Source organism: Anguilla anguilla, chromosome 14, assembly GCF_013347855.1.
Source record: "Anguilla anguilla isolate fAngAng1 chromosome 14, fAngAng1.pri, whole genome shotgun sequence".
Lineage (NCBI taxonomy): Eukaryota > Metazoa > Chordata > Actinopteri > Anguilliformes > Anguillidae > Anguilla > Anguilla anguilla.
The window spans coordinates 35,204,433-35,221,294 of record NC_049214.1 but is presented as its reverse complement, the minus strand read 5'-3'; the positions used below and the strand labels follow the sequence as shown (position 1 = coordinate 35,221,294).

Genomic DNA, 16,862 nt, shown 5'->3' with positions numbered 1-16,862 from the left:
TGAATTTTGCGATAGGCTAGAAGTTGGGTGTTTTTCAAAAATGATAGGAAATGGATTTGGACACAACAAATTTCGAACAGAACATTATCCAGTGCAATACCATGTCCAAACACCACTATCCATATTCAATGGAAGGAAAGAAAGTTTACAGGTCTTGCACATGCATGTGTGTGTGTGCGTGCATGCATGTACCAGTTGGTTGACCTGGAGTCATCAATAGTAGTGTGCAGCATTTTAAAAAGGCATTTTTGGGGGCTGTAGTGGGCGTGGCTAGGATGTGAGCCAGCAAACAGCCGGTTAAGCACACCATATGTGATGTAGGTCTGCTGCACATTTTGAATCATGGTTCTCACAGGTAGCTTCGTACAACAAGAGATATGGTCAGCCTGCGGAGCTAAGGACCAGGGTCCAGCGGCCAGTGGAACTAATCACGCTCTTATTGCTTCTCCAGGGGTGAGATCGCTTTCTGTAGCGGACGAACACACGCTAACTCCCACCACTGACCGCCGCTGTATTCTCCCCCTCCAAACAACCGCTGGGACCTCAGCCCAGTGATAGGCATCGCTCGTATTATCCCAGTCACGGCATCACTGTTAGGGGGGTAGATCTGTGAGGGCTCAGTGAAGGAAATCACACGGCCCGAAGGAAGGAGCAAAGACCAAAACAATGAGCTTCCAGAATGTCCCCTTGAAGGCCTTATTAATAAAGCAGTGTATCACAGCAAAGTCTAATAGAGCATCAGAGCATCAACATTATTTCTGCCATTCAATATAATCTGGGCCATGTGTAGCAAAAGCACATGTATTTTGACAAATATATTTGACATTTGTCATCTTGATGAGCAGTGCTTTCCAGCACATAAAGTAGAGACTTTTAAAAAGGCAAAGGTTTTTTAATAACCCTAAAGATAAAAAGTTTACAGATGCAGCGCATCGGCTTATAAGTTATGCTAAATGATATGTGTCCACCTAATATTGCTAATCACTATCACTAAGTACTATTATTCAGTGCTTTAGTTGATATCTGCAATTGATTCATGTGACAGAACTTCCTTGCTTTATCTATTGGTAAAAACCAGGACAGAGCTAATCCTCCAAACTCACATGAGTTCATGAGTTATGGCACTGGCACCACTAGTTTGCTTCAAAGAGTATGTTAAATTGCCGTTGTTTTGACTGTTTTCATTATTACTGCATTTTCGGAAAACAAATTCATCCTTTTTTTTTTTTTTTAATAAAAAGTCGATCTTATGAAATGAAAGAACCTCCACTTAGAGAATTTCTGTGGAAGCTTGCACTTCCTCAGCCTTGTGAGTCTTAATGTATGCGTGCTTGTGCTCTCTTGGTTAAGGGCTTCGGCTGGGGATCGTGCAGTGTCTGTTTCTGGGAAAGGTCTGATGAAGTCTTTTATTGAGTGTTTATTGAGTCGCTGAGGATTGTGGGGTAGAGCTCAAGCTCATAACCCTTTCTGGTAAAATATTCTCCTCAAAGACTGGCCAGCATCCACGTTCACAGGACGATGGAAATTCCCTGCATAACAGAAGGAAAGGCAATGGAAAAAGGATCATCACATGAGATGTGCATCGCCTGCAGTGTCTAAAATGCTACACGACACTTGAGAAAACCTTCTTTTGCTTTACATTGTGCAGATTGCTTGGGTATAAGCTCTTTTGAACATTGCTTTTTTTTTGTCCATTGGAATGGTTTTATGAGCCCTCTGTACAGACGTAAGTCATTTTCAGTCTGGTATTGATATTATATTCCAACATGCAGAGATTTTCTTTCAAGGGCCAACTGTAATGCAAATACCTTGAATGAAGATATCTTGTGCATCCATAGAAAAGTGAAATATCCAGTGATATGTACTGAATTGCATGAGTGCAATGTTGATGAGTGCAATGTTTGACTATATTTCCTGAATTGCTGCTCCACGCTTTCCTAAGGTGTGTCAGGGCCAAAGAATTTATAGATAACAGAAAACAGATGGCTTTGGCATCTTTTTCATGGTTCCACAAAAGAGCAGTTTCATACTGATGACGTCAGCATTCAGATTCATAACGAGCAATGCCACGACCAGGGCTGCCAGTGATAATTATAGTCATCATTTTAACATGCAACAGGTTTTCCACAATATGCCCTTTCCATTGCTGCTGTTCAAATTTAAGCTTGCAGAGAGCCCATGCATACACATTCCCACTCAGTATGCAATTAACAGAATGCTTCCACAAGCCAAATTACAGGAATCCATCAATATTATCTTAAACCAGTGTATTCTCCTTCTGAGCAGCCAGTGCCTTTCGGATGAAAGTCTTAGACCGACTCTCTGTCTGCTTTGATTTAACTTGAGGAAATTATTCAAAAAGGTTTGAAAATATGAAACATTTATGAATTGTTTTTACATTCAATACTACAGGAGCAAGCGGAAGTAATGGTTTTAGTTTGAGAGCACTAGAGATTAATAAATAACAAATCCCATATGTCCATGCGTGAAAGTGCTGGATAAGGATGTAATTATTGTCCTCAAGGGGAAGATTGAGATCCACCAGTGGCTGTGTAATTACATTGATTTTCAGAGACAGAAAGTTTTTGAGGAGGCTATATTGTTATTAGTGCCATCTGTAAAGACTGCTTTATGTCCCTGTCTTTCCAGATGACACAGTTAGTTACCCCAGGAAAGCTATCCAATAGAACAGGCATATGTTCATCTCTAGCGCATTGCCTGGAAGGAGAGGTTACAGTAAAGATTGTTTAGACTCAAAATATACCCACCTCCAGGGTTCTTCTTGTCCTCTCTGCTTCTTAACTACAGGAGTTCCCAGTCTGGATTTCAAGATTTCAGTCACCATATTTCAGTACAGTCCATTTCCACTATATTGTCTTTGGTCAAAGCCCCTTAATTGATTTTCAGAAGTCACGTCAATTTTTTTCAGGTTTAATAGCGCTTAAAGACAGAGCATTTAACATTCAGAATTCATTGAGTCTCTAGATTCCATTTTCATAGTTTTTATGTTTTCAAAATCGCATTCTGCCATTTGACAGGTTTTAGCTAGTTTTAGCCAGCATTGAGTTTACCCGTTAATAGATTTACTGACTCTCACCACCAGACAATTTAGGCTCACTCCAAGTGGAGCCACAAGTGCACATGCCTCAAGAAGCTGAAACTGACCAGTGGTTTGTTAGCATCCCAGGAATTTGAGCAGACTTACTGTATCTTGCGTCAGAGTGTCAGATTGGTTAGGTTCCTCGTAATTTCTTTTGAGAAACCCAGAATTAGGGTAAGGGATCTATTCATGGACATTTAATGCAAAAACAGGCACATATTTGTATAATTATGGAACTTCTTCTACACACTCTCAAAATAACGTACAGAAATGTGACCCAATATCCAGTTCACATGAACATACCCCAGACACCAGCAGAATTACTAGGAAATAACGGGAATTAGAGAAAAGGGAATTCATAATCCAAATATTATTGAAATAAATGAATACAATGGCATTTAACAGTTACGTGTTTTTCATAATTTTATATAATGTTGCACATGTTATACAAATGAACATCCCTGATGTTTTGACAAGGCTGATTTTGTTTTGAACACACAAGATCTAGATCTGGATAGAGATACGGAGGTTCCCACAAGACTTCTTTATTAAATTAAAGGGAAGTCATAGACTTTGAACATGCCTCTACCCTGCTCTTTCGAAATGTCACCCACACCACTTAAATCACCACCAGGTTTGGGGTTGGCGTCAGTTAGACGGTACAGTTAGTTGGGACAGCCTGAAGGGGCCTGCATCTTTCCCCTCAGCCTTGGTCAAACGCAGAGGGCAAGGTGAGAGCCATTAAAGAGATACACCTGAATGAGGCAGAGGCATCACTACCGTTCTGAACCACTGGATGGCACCACTGAACTACTTGGCAACCAAGCCTACTTAGACAGTTCAGTGCAAAAGCATCTTTGATTGCGAAAATAAGCCTCGATAATCATGACCACAGTGTTAATGAAGTATCTATTTCACTTCACAAATAGGGTATATCCAATGTTGCCGTACAGGTACTGACTTTGCCATGCGCTATGCGATGGGCCATGCAGGTAAGGCACCAGTAAATCGGTAGAGAACTATATGTGTGTGTTTCTTAAGCTGCAGTATGGCTATGGCCTGTACGGTGGGTGTTTTGTGTGTCAGCCTCCTGCATAAATAAGACATAAATAGACATATTTGTTATTTTTGTTGCAGGGAATGTACTCTGGTTACATATTGTAGTAAATGAGTGAATTTCTCGTAGTGATCAGTTTCAAAACCCAGCATTAGTCCGCACATGAATTATTAAAAATGACCTATTTGTTGTTGCGTTGACTGGCAGATTCTCTGTAGATGTTATCAGATCAAAATATTTAGCCATTCGGATCTAGTGGATCAATTTAAGAAATGTTTACATTCAGTGACATATGTATTTACATATACTGCATCCATGCTACTGATCTTTTCAGACAAACATTTCTGATATATAAAAAATAAAAAATAAGGTAACTGTACTCATACACACAAAGTCTGGAAATTATAGATAAGGGTCTCTGATCCTTGGAGGGCTCTTGTTCTCATTTCAGTGCACTAGTTCCGAAAACAAACACAGTTACTTCCGATATCTCCTTCTGGGAACATGACACAGAGTGCTGTCCATGACAAACAACTTCATTACAGACTGCAGGTCACCATGTTCTTATGAGAATAGCTTCAGTTTTTTCAATAAAAACAAACTTGATTCTGAGTAAGTCTGGCTTTTTCTAAATGCCGCTGAAATATAGAACAGGGCTACGTTCTATAAAAATATGTTTACACATATGGGGAATATTAGTGCAGAGCATAATTTTAAAATGGTTCATAAATGGAGAACTTTAGCGTAAGTAGACAGATACTATCTAGCGCCATCTTATTATAGTGGAGGCCTATGAGAATTTTTTCGAAATTAATGAAACACAAGACCCTAAGGGCTACTGTTTTTTTTTCAGTTTGACCCTTCATGATATTATGTTTTATAAATATATTTAGCATTCTGTACTGAGTCCAAATGTAAGTCTGTATATTGCATGCCGTGTGCCAGTGCGGCTCAAATGAATTCTGATAATATGTGTTATGGTGACTTATCTGTTGATTCAGCTGGAGTTTGTTTACCATGTCTGTCTGCTGCAATAACTGAGCTATTTTAAGTAGTGGTTAGATTGAATTTGTATAAGCCTTGTTAAGCCTCTCTGTGTGCAGCAGGGCTGTCTTGGCGTTGGGATCAAGCAAAGGGAGGACCGGCATGCTTTCGGACACATCCGCAGGTCCACAGCAGACTTGTGCCTGTGCTGACTGTGGAAGACTGGGATTCACAACCTCAGTTCTGAGGGACCCCTATGTGTGGGATCCTTAATCTCAGTTCTGGGGGACCCCTGTGTGTGGGATCCTTAATCTCAGTTCTGGGGGACCCCTGTGTGTGGGATCCTTAATCTCAGTTCTGAGGGACCCCTATGTGTGGGATCCTTAATCTCAGTTCTGGGGGACCCCTGTGTGTGGGATCCTTAATCTCAGTTCTGGGGGACTCCTATGTGTGGGATCCTTAATCTCAGTTCGGGGGGACCCCTATGTGTGGACTCCTTAATCTCAGTTCTGGGGGACCCCTATGTATGGGATCCTTAATCTCAGTTCTGGGGGGTCCCTATGTGTGTGGTTCTCAAGATCAATCTTGGGAGACTGCTATTTATGGGGTTCTCAAACTCAGTTCTGGGGGCCCCAATGTATGCTGGTTTTTTTATGCAGCCAGTCCCTTGGTTGATGAAAATGTATTTAAGTTCTTCCACACTGTTTCCTTAAACTTGTTTAAAAAATAGCTTGTTGCCATTTGCCCTGTGATTGAACTCTTCCTTTTCTACAAATGGCTTAGTGTTAGTGATGACGTGTCCACACTTTTGCAGTCCAGACCCTGCTGATTTCACCTGTCAGTCTATAATTTAATCAATGGTAAATATGACCTCTTTGTAAAGGAATGATTTACTGTACCATAGAACACAAAAGACATAAAATGATCAATGGGCATGTCTAACTTAGAGCCAATTAACAGCTTGCTATAGGTAAGAGGTGTGAGCTCTGGTTGAAATGAAAACCAACACACGCAGTTCATAACTAGGAGTTTGAGATCTGCTGGTGTAAGGGGCAGTGTACGCTAGGCTGCTGTGACGCTAGTTAGCGCCCTCTGAATCCAGCAGGACATAATGGCAGAAGGACAGGCTATTCCAAAAGTGATTTTTCCTGATTCATTGTGAAATGCTGATATTCAGACCCTGGCTCGGATTCAGTCAACATTTGTTATTGAAGTTTTAGTGAAGACTTTAAAGCAGTAATTATCTTTTTTTCTTTGAAAACATAGTTTTGTCATTTCAGCAATCAGTAAAACTAACTCAACCAACTGAGCTCTTGAGCAACTGAGCTTTGCAAATCTCTCATTTACTTGTAAGTCAATTATAAGGCCAAAGGTTGATTGAATACAGGGCTTTAAGTGTCTCTGGAGGCCACTGGTGTCCTCAGATACCCTGGATCAGTAATGTTTATTATCCCGCTTTCTAGTTTTATACTGATGCCAGCCTGTTTGAGTTTGTTGTGTGCAGTGTGCAGTTTTTGGTTTGACTGTGACATCTGACTGGGTATAGTACATTAGCATTACAGGATTTCAGTGATTCCCTGGTTAACTTGTGTGCACTTGCTTGACCGCCATGAGACCTGAGATGTATGGTGCTCCAGTCCGATCTCCTTGAATAGGTCAGTGTGCTGTGCTGAATAGCCTCTAAAGGAGAAGATTTAGGTGAGATCAATAGCTCCGTTAGCAATACATAAATACCTATGCACTAGTCGTAGTGTATGGCACATTCACCCTCAGCGAGTCCACTCATTATTTTCTTAACATATACAGGCAAAAATCATGAATGCATTCAGTTGCAAAATACCTCCCAAAAATGCGTCTATAGACAAATCCATAACAAAATGGTGGAGGTGCAGATTGCTTTGCAGGTGTCACAGAGGTAACCATACAAAAAAGAAGTGAGAATCCTGGATTAGTTATAAAACACATACAGACAAATATATTATAAATACATATGTGTTTTAAATGCAATCTGTACTTAGTTCTTAGCAGCTGAATGAATCCACATAAAATATGCTGCATAAAATAAAGAATCTGTCTGGGACTTTGAGCTGAAAAATGCCAGCTGTCCCTCATCCCAAAACAAACAAAACCAGAAACAGAATTCCCAGGTTAACCAACAGCACAACAAACCCTCTTACTGTACATCATGAAACAAAATTAATAAGCGACTAATGAGTCAGATTACTTGACGTTGCCGTTACAGAGGTGCCTCCTGCCTGACAGTGCACAGATGTTCTGTTCCGACAGGAACCTTGCGCTCCATTGTTCTGGATTTATTTACTCTGGAGTGCCTGGGAGTACACGGGACGCTATCGTTTTCTCCGTTTGATCACATCGCTCTTCAGAAGTGGAACCATGTGGATCGGCTCCTAAGGAATCAGCGGCAAAATTAAACGACAAATTACGCGGCAAAAACAGACGTCCCCCTGGGTGAGCCTGTGCCTTTTCCTTCACTGAGGTAATTTCATAGGGGTTAGGAGACGGCTGGCGGTGTTATTGATGTGGACTTACCTGAGCTTTCCACCTGGCTTTGTCGTTATTACCCTCTGCTTCACGAAAGGACAAACGAAAACAGAAACCTGGAACCATGCTCCTGGGGTCTGCATGCTGACCTGACATCCCCTCGTGCAAGTCAACATTTGCCTGGCTTTACCACTGAAAAGGAAACATTAACATTTTTTTCCTGAGAGCGCACCCCAGAAAAAAAAACCATTGGCCGAAGCAAATGAAATAAATGAAAGCTCATCATTCTGGCACAGCAGAATGCAGCGATCTGTCTCCCTTAGGAGTCCTTGTAGTGGCAGCGGGTCATTTCTTGTGACTGTGCCCATTAATTTGAATTAATTTGAGTTTGGTTTGAACGTAAGGGCTGATTTGGTAAGCGCCGTGGCAGATATGTATTTATCCAGATGAGCCCTGTTGATTTTTTGCTTCCTGACCAAAAGGTAGCAGCTTGAACAATCACACAATAAAATACATCACAGCACAGTGAAATGCACAACGGCCTTAAAACAGAAGGTCTTTATGATCTTCCAGCTTGCTTGCATCTGTTCTTCCTTTGGCAGGTGAGGTGCTGGTGGCCTGCAAACCACTGGCCAAGCCGTACAAAACTGAAGATATTTCATTTTAACATCAGTTGAAAAGAGCCTTTTACAGATTTTTTTTCATTTCAAGACTGAGTTACTGCAACCAGACAATCAAGCATTACAGTAATGCAACTGAGAGGTTACAAAGGCATGAATCTTTCTGTAGCATCCTATAGGGACCTTTTCCTCAATTTAGATATGCTCCTCAGGTGAAAAAGGCCACTCTTGTGATATTATTAATGCGGGTCTGAAGGGAGAGATCTGTATCAGTAATCACACCAAGGTTTTCATCAGCTGAATTGGTTAACACAGAGATAAGTTTAAAGATAAGTATAAGAATCTAGCTCTCAACAATTTGGGGCCTACTACTAATATCTCAAGGAATTCTCTCAATTCAATAACAGGAAAGTTTGGGTCATCCAGGCCTTTATCCCTCTAAGACAAGCCTCTTGTTCGATAAGCTGAGCAACTTTGCTGGGTTTAGCTGGTACATAAAGTTGCATGTCATCTGCATATCAGAAGTAGCAGTGGCATCATGTATGCTTATAATGTCCCCAAGAGGAAGCATGTACTGAGAAAAGAGCTAAGGACCAAGAACAGATCCATGTTGTACACCAAAGTTTATTCTTGAGCACTCAAATGAACCCATTATTTACACTCTAAATTGTTTAAACCAAAGTACTGAGGCAGCACATCAATGAAGTTAGTAGTAGTGTAGGTAGTCATAGTATGACCATTGTACATCGTACATAGATTCAGTTTTTATAATGGGTGGGCTGATTGCACATGCAGAAAAATAAGAAAATGATCGAAAAGAATAAGACTTGGTGAATTTCTAAATCACTCATGTCAATACCAAAACAAGACCAAATCTAGAGTATGTCTTTAATGTGTGGGTCCAACAATGTTTTGTGTAAAACCAGTTGATTCTAAAAGTCACAAACACAGATGTAAAGGAGTCATCTGCATTTTCAACATATGGGTTACCACCACTTTCTCTTAGCAAACAAATGAGCAAAAAGAGTACAGGCCAGGTAATAATAATAATAATAATAATAATAATAATAATAATAATAATAACAATTATTATTATTGATTTTTTTATTTTTTAGGGTTAAGGTTAGGGTGAGTAAAACAATGTTAGGGTTCAGGTCAGTTTAGGGTTAGGGTTACAGTTAGATTAGAAAAAAATCTTTCTTTCCCAAGTTACCGATTATGAGGGCCCCTTGGGAAAGAAGTTTGTCCTGGTTATTCAGTTGACTGGAGCTTTTAAGTATGAAGTATTTGGTCCCTCTTGTGTTGAAGTTGTATGTGCATTGTTTAACCCGTCTGGGAATATTGTGTTCACTTTTATGATCCAGAGTTTTTCTGCCCTACGTCTGTCTTCTGGTGTCCAGTTAGTGTTTGTTTCCAGGCTTGATATTCCTAGTGCCTCAAGTCCATGGTGAAGGAAATGAGCCACTAGGTGTGTATTTGCATCCCTATGATTTTTAATGTGTTGTGCTAATCTAGTCCTAATCTTATTCCCTGTTTCTCCTACGTACAGTGCCTACACTTTATGACATAGATGCAGTTTTGTGTTTTGACTGTATGTGTTTGTTTAACTATGCAGGTTGTGTTTGTAGTGCTGTTCTTGACTGTTGTGGCATGTTTGTAAAATACCAGGCCTTGTGTGTGTACCATGCCAGATGGTCCTTGAAGTTTTCATGTTTATTGTAAATGGAGATTATCTTGTAGTCCTGGAACATGTTTGCGTTCTGTAGGGTCCTGGCCAGGTTTTGCTTGATTTTTTTATTAGCTGCTTGGCTAAATGCCGAGTAGGTGGTGAGCCGTGGGATTATTTGCCTTGTGTCCTGTCCTTCGGATCTGTCTGAGGAAATATCTGGAGTACCCCCTTGGTTTTAATGCATTGAAGAGGGTTTTGGTGGCCTCTTCAAAATCTTTGTGGCAATTCTGATAAAGCCTTTAACAGAGTTAATCCCTGATTGGGATTTGATCAGGCCCTTGTAAGTTTGTTTAAGGTGGAGACTGTTCTTATGCAAAAGTGCATGTGTGTGTCTAGTGTGTGTGTGTGTTTGTGCTTGGGGAAATGGGGGTCTCTTATATGTGGTTGTGTCCAAGAAATATAGCCCATAGCCATGCCTCAAATCTCTAAAAAGAATTCTTGGTTGAATTCAAAGTTGTTTTTAGTGAGGCTGATTTCCAGAAGCTGTAGGAGAGCTGTATTTGGACGGTTGTTGTCCAGGTACTTGTCCGTCCAGGTTTTTACAGCTGTTAGTCCTGCTGCTGTGTTTATGTTTGTGTATAGGCTGTCAATGTCTATGGTGAACAGAATGACTTCCTGTGGATTTTTGTTTAGGGGATATCCAACCCAGTGACTGTATTAAAGTTGGAAGTGTTTATTTTATTAGAAATTTAACTAAGCAAGGCACATCATAGCATATGCACAGCTCTAACTTTCCCAAGATTGTCTTCTATGTATTTTTGGTCAGTTAATTTTTTTTTCTACAATAAGAAGTTTAGAATTGGCTGGGTTTGTGAGATTTGCTGTTCTTTTAACTGTATAACTGGATAACTGACTAAATTATTTACAAGTGATGAACTTGAAATTGAGTACTTTGCTGATGGTAATATACTGTAGAGCGACTTTGCATTTGCATTTGCAGATTCACGGTATTGTGTGACAGGACAGTTGAAAGGCAGGGAGATAGGTGCAGGGGGTAAGAATGTGGATTTACTGAAGGTTTTCTTTTTGGCTCAGAGGAGGTAAGAGATACCTGAGGAATTCACAGTCTGTCTGCTACGGAAACAGATGAGTCACAAAGTCACAAAGTGCTTCACCTCACCAAGAGTCACCACGTCTCGCTCTGCATGGATTTAGGCACAGGTGTTAAAGTAGGTTTCATTTACTACAATTTTAGAACCAGTTTGACCCAATACAATACAACCAGTGTGTAAGTTGTATTATCATCCATGCTCCCTGAACAGACTAGTTCTCGCAGTGCTGAGGTAAAACCTTAGGGTGTCCACATTACATGAAACATAGTTACAGTACAACCTCTGAGATGCAAACACATCTTTAATGGAATTCATTCCTTACTCTGAAAAAAAATAGTTTTTGCACTGTGGCAGTGGGGGGCAGCAGAGAATGTTCAGCAATAAAGCCGAATACTAATGGCCCGCAGAAAACCGGTAATTCCTATTTTTAATCAGGAAAAATCTCATCCCTGCCTGTTATATGAATCAGACATTTGAACCCATGATAATCATTTATCTAAGTAACCACGTACACTAAGAGCAGGTAAGGAGACTCTGAGGTGCAGAGGGGGCTGCGTGTGTGGTGGGTGTCTAGGTGAAAGACTGAGCCCGATGTCGATCTCAGTCAGTCATGAGGTGTGTGAATAACCTCATCAGCAATGCAGCGCTACATTTGGAGTCCGAGCCCAGTATTCTGTACCGCTACGCTGAATTCTCTCAGATCATCTTATTAACCCCTGAGTTTTCCGGAATGGACCTGGTGACCCCGTCCACAGACACAGAACCACCCCGCCCTTCAGCTGTAGTGCTCTAAATGAGACGGCTGTCTCAAACTGATGCTCATTCTGCAGTATTTTACTGTAATTTCACCAAGTAGGTTGACTGAGAAGCAGATCTCGGTCGAAGTGACCAACGACCTTCGGTATGCACTTATTGTATGTCGCTTTGGATAAAAGTGCCAAATAAATGTAATGTAATGTGACGAACTGGGGAATCAAAGTGAGTGGGTAATGCCAGAGACTGTGTAGGCAGTCAGATGCAGGGGGTGATTAGGTGGCCAGATGTAACTGTAAACAGATTGTTTTGGGGTCAATTTAGTCAGGATAACCCCCTTACTCTTTTGAAAGGAGGGCTGTGGGATCCTTAATGACCAGTGAGTCTCCATGAGCCAGGACCTTATTTAATTATCTCCTTTTAAGTTTGACGTTTCCTACAGTATCCTCCTCCCATCACTGCACTGGGACATTGGAGTTTATTTAGTTGAGAGGGAAGAGAAACCCTAGGAATCTGGCCAGACCCAGCAGTACCAGGTTATAAGCCTGATAAGTGAGGCTAGCTGCAGTGTAGTATAACGGTTACTTAGCAACCACCTATCAGACCATTGCTGATCTTGATCCTGATCTTGAGTGCCTCACCTCTGCTGTCTGAACTTGTAATTTACCTGCCTTGAGCAAGGTGCCTAACCTGAACTGCTTCAGTGAATATCCAGATGCGTGCACACACACACACACACACACACACACACATACCCACAAGTAAGCAAGCACGCACACATTGATTTCAGTCTTTTACTTCTGTGACAGATTACAGATAACTGCCTTTTTTGAATTCTCTGTAATCTGGTTGAAGATCAGAGCAGTTGAATGGACACATAGGCTATGGAAGGTGCTTGATCCATCCATGCTCTGTATACAGTTACTGTAGTTCTATTGCAATATTTTATCTGGATAAAATTTTTACATCAAAATTCACGTGAGTATTCAGTGTTCAGCAACAGGGCATTTTAGATAGTGTGGTGTTGTTCCCAGAGAAACAGTGATAGGAGATTAAAGGGGGAGGGGATTTACGCTTCACCAAAACAAATATTTAACCACAGGTAAATTCACAGAGTGATGGAAGAGCACAGTGTTTTAATAAATGTATCATGTAAGATGTGCTTCAATGGAAAACAGGAAAATATAAAAGACCAAAAAGGGACAAATTAGCAAAAAAAATTTAAATGTCATTTTTTAAATTCATATTGATAGGAAATCACATTCGTTTTACAACTACAGTGAAAGAAATGAATATCATTGTGTGTTAAGAAATTTATTTTTTTACTTATTATAAAAAAGGTGTTTCAGTAGAAAACTACTATTTATATCTAGAAGGTGAAAAAATAACAAAGGAAATATGAGTTTTTGATAGGACATCATATTTATGTAACAACCAAAGGGAAATAAATGCATGAAAATGTGTTAGAAGAAATGTATGTTCAAAAAAGGATTTCAGTGGAAAACAAAAAATAAATAAAATAAACAAGACTATAGTCTGATGTTCAAAAAGTGAAAGAATTTTACAAAATTTAAATGTCATTTTTTGATTCAGGTGGATATAAAATCATGTTAGTTACACAACTATGGTGAAATAAATTAATGCAAATGTTTTTGTTTTTTTAAATTATGATGAAAAAATATGTATCAGTGGAAATCAACAGAATATATAAGCCTATGTTGTCTTATGTCCAAAAAATGCAAAGAATTTTGTCATATTTTATTCAGATGAGTACAAAATAATGTTAATTACACAACTATGATAGAATAAATTATTACAAAGTTATTACAAAAAATGTGTATCAGTGGAAATAAATAAAAAAATATATAAGCCTATAGTCTTTTTTCCAAAAAGTAAAAAAATCTACATGTCATATTTTTATTCAGATGGATAGGAAATCATGTTAGTTACACAACTACCGTGAAAGAAATTAATACAAATGTGTTTTAAGAAAATTATAATGAAAAAAGTTTCACTGGAAATCAACAAAATACATAAGCCTAGTCTTATGTCCAAAAAGTGCAGAGATTGCAAAAAAAAAAATTTTATGTAATTTTTTGGATAGGACATTGTATTTATGTAACAACCACAGTAAAATAAATGGAAAGAAATGTGTTTGAAGAAGTTTATGTTCAAAAAAGACTTTAATTGGAAAGCAAGAAAATATGTAAGACTATAGTCTCATGTCCAAAAAGTGTAAAAATAACAAAAAAATAAAATGTATTTACTCCGTTAGGATATCAGGTATATCTTGCCACCACAGTGAAATAAATGCATAAAAACTGGTCTGAAGAAATTTATGTTCAAAACATTTTTTCATTGGAAATAAAGAAAATACATAAGAATAGTATTATTTACAAACAATTGTAAAAGTTTTTTAAATGCCATTTTTTGATTCAGATGGACAGGAAATCATGGTGATTACACAACTACAGTGAATGAAATTAATCGAAATGTGTTTTATGAAAATTCTGATGAAAAACATGTATCATTGGAAAACCACTAACTACACAAGACGTCCAAAAAGTGGAAAAAATGTTAAAAATAAATAAATAAATAAACAAATAAAAGATCTAGCCATCATGAAATAAATACAGATAAAATAACATTTTAAGAAATATACAATGAAAAATCAACAACATATGTCTTATGTCATAATCTTACGTCCAAAAAGTGAAAAAAAAGCAACTTTAATATCATGATTGTTTTACTCAAAAGGATAGGAGATCATGTTTATGTAACAACCATGGTGAAAGAAATGAATAGAAATGTATTTTAGGAAATTTATAACAAAAAATGTGATTCAGCAAAAAATAACAACAAACGAAAGACTATATATAATGTTATGTTCAAAAAGTGAACAAATTGCAAATTTATTTAAAAATATTAAGCAAATGCAGGAAAATGTGTTCTAAGAAATTCATGTTAAAAAGTGGCAAACAGTTTTTCAGTGGCAAACAGCAAAATACGTAAGATATACTTGAGGAGTCTTATAACCAAAATGTAAAAAGACATGCAAAAAATTTTAAAGTGTCCTTTTTTTAAGTCAAATGGATGGGGAATAATGTTAAATTAACAACCACAGTGAAATAGATGAATAGAAGAAATCAGACAGATGTACACAAGAGCATCTGAACCCACACTTATGAGTGAGCAGCTGACGTTTGAGTGGGATTATAAATGGATTGGAATTACAGTCAGAACATTACACCGCAACACTCATATGCTTCAAGGGTAAAATATGATTGCTCCATTTTAAATGCATTATAGTCTGTTTTTACAGATCCTCATTCACTGTACTCTGTAATCAAATCAAGTCCAGTAATAGCACTGTACAATGTGCAGCTTTAGTGCCAGCTGCCTTAACACAATTTTTTAATATACATTTTGTGTGTGTGTACTTGCGTGCGTGTGTGCTTATATCTTGATGTTTCTATGTCAAAATGTTCTGCTTCTCAGAACCATTTAAATGGCTGGTACCAATGAAATGTCAGTCTCATTTGTGTGTGAATGTATGTGTGTGTGTTTGAGTGTATGCATGTATGTGTGAGAGAGCGAGAGGTGGGTGTGCAATGTGGAACAGAATCAGGTTAAACAGTCAGTATCTCACTGTGTATCCTATATCTATCTATTCAAATGAGCCCTGGTCTAGTTTATATCTACCTCACTTATTTCCTTACTTGATAGAGGTATTTTTACATTGATACCTTTCTAGACAATACATTACAGTAGTCAGGGTCTTTGGATGGCAGTGTAGTTTAATGGTTAGTGAACTGAGCTTATAACTGAGATGCTCCAGGTCTAATTCCCAGGTGGGGTCGCTGCTGTCGTACCCTTGAAAGGAATTACTTCAATAAATATTCAGTTGTATAAACGGGTTGTATGAACGAAAATATAAGCTATACAAGTCCCTGTGGAACAGCGTCTGCTAAATGCTTAAATTAATCCTCCAGTTTGTCTTTTAGAGATAAAAGAGAATACTACTGCTTTATTTAGCTGTTTATATGTGTATATTATTACTTTCACACATGGTTGTAAGTGGTGTTGTTAAGGCCAAATCAGTCGACTTGGAGTTCCACTAATGCACACCTTTAAAAGAAATTAGTCTGATGTAGGGGTATTTCATGTGTTGCTGTTCAGAAATACCATTTTGTTCCTCCCTGAGAACAAATGCCAGTGTTTTGGTGAGGCTGGCTTTTCAGCATTGTAAATTCTGGAACTGGCTCTGAGTATGATTCTCTACTGCAGACAAATGAGAGGTCACAAACCCCCCAACACTGAGCATCCTGCTCTGTGTCTTCTCACATCGAGCTCGAGCCGGAAACGAAAAGCCGTGCGCCTTCCAGAGGATCTGAGCTACGCTCACTGGAAAATACATTTTGGAAAGATTGTGATGTTAAAAAAGAGTTGTTTGCTCTCTGCCAGAAACATAAATCACACATAGAGTGAAAACTGAAAGTAAGGTGCAAACAGCATCAGGAGTAAGCATCAACAATTTAATTTAAATCCAGCTCTCCAAGTAATCCCTTGTTTAATTATTATTGGTTGTAGGCTTTTAGCAATGGGGGTAGACTGGGTCATTCTGAGACATGTCCATGAGGTAGAATTAGTCGACAGAAAGATGTTTCTCAATATTCTTTATTTGAACCACTGTAATTGGCTTTGTGGCGCACACTGGAATTGACAGTTGTTTAATGTTGGTTTCATGTCTGAAATACAATTGCGCATGGTCACAAAAAGTCAGAAAAGCTTCAGTGTAAATTTGTGTTTCCTAATAGGGAAATAAGGTTTCTGTAAATGTGGTGAACTCACACTTTCGGTTTGGAAACCATTCATTATTTGGCCGCTCACTGTGAATTTATACAGTGGGGATTCCACTCCTGTAAAAAAATTGAGAAAACTCAACAGCAGCATGGTTTAATTTGTCAGGATTGCCTTATTTTAGTCTGCTTTCCCGTTAAGGAATTATTCAGTGGTACGTACACATTCCTGGCACATATGTACAATATTGAAATAGAACATACAT

The 16,862-nt window shown here is 38.7% G+C and overlaps 1 protein-coding gene across 5 annotated transcripts in view; it reads left to right on the top strand.

The window, feature by feature from the left end:
* The window catches only part of si:dkey-247m21.3 (5-hydroxytryptamine receptor 4), a 94,168-nt gene that overhangs the window by 71,170 nt on the left and 6,136 nt on the right, over positions 1 to 16,862 (top strand). The gene's annotated exons all lie outside the window — the stretch shown is intronic.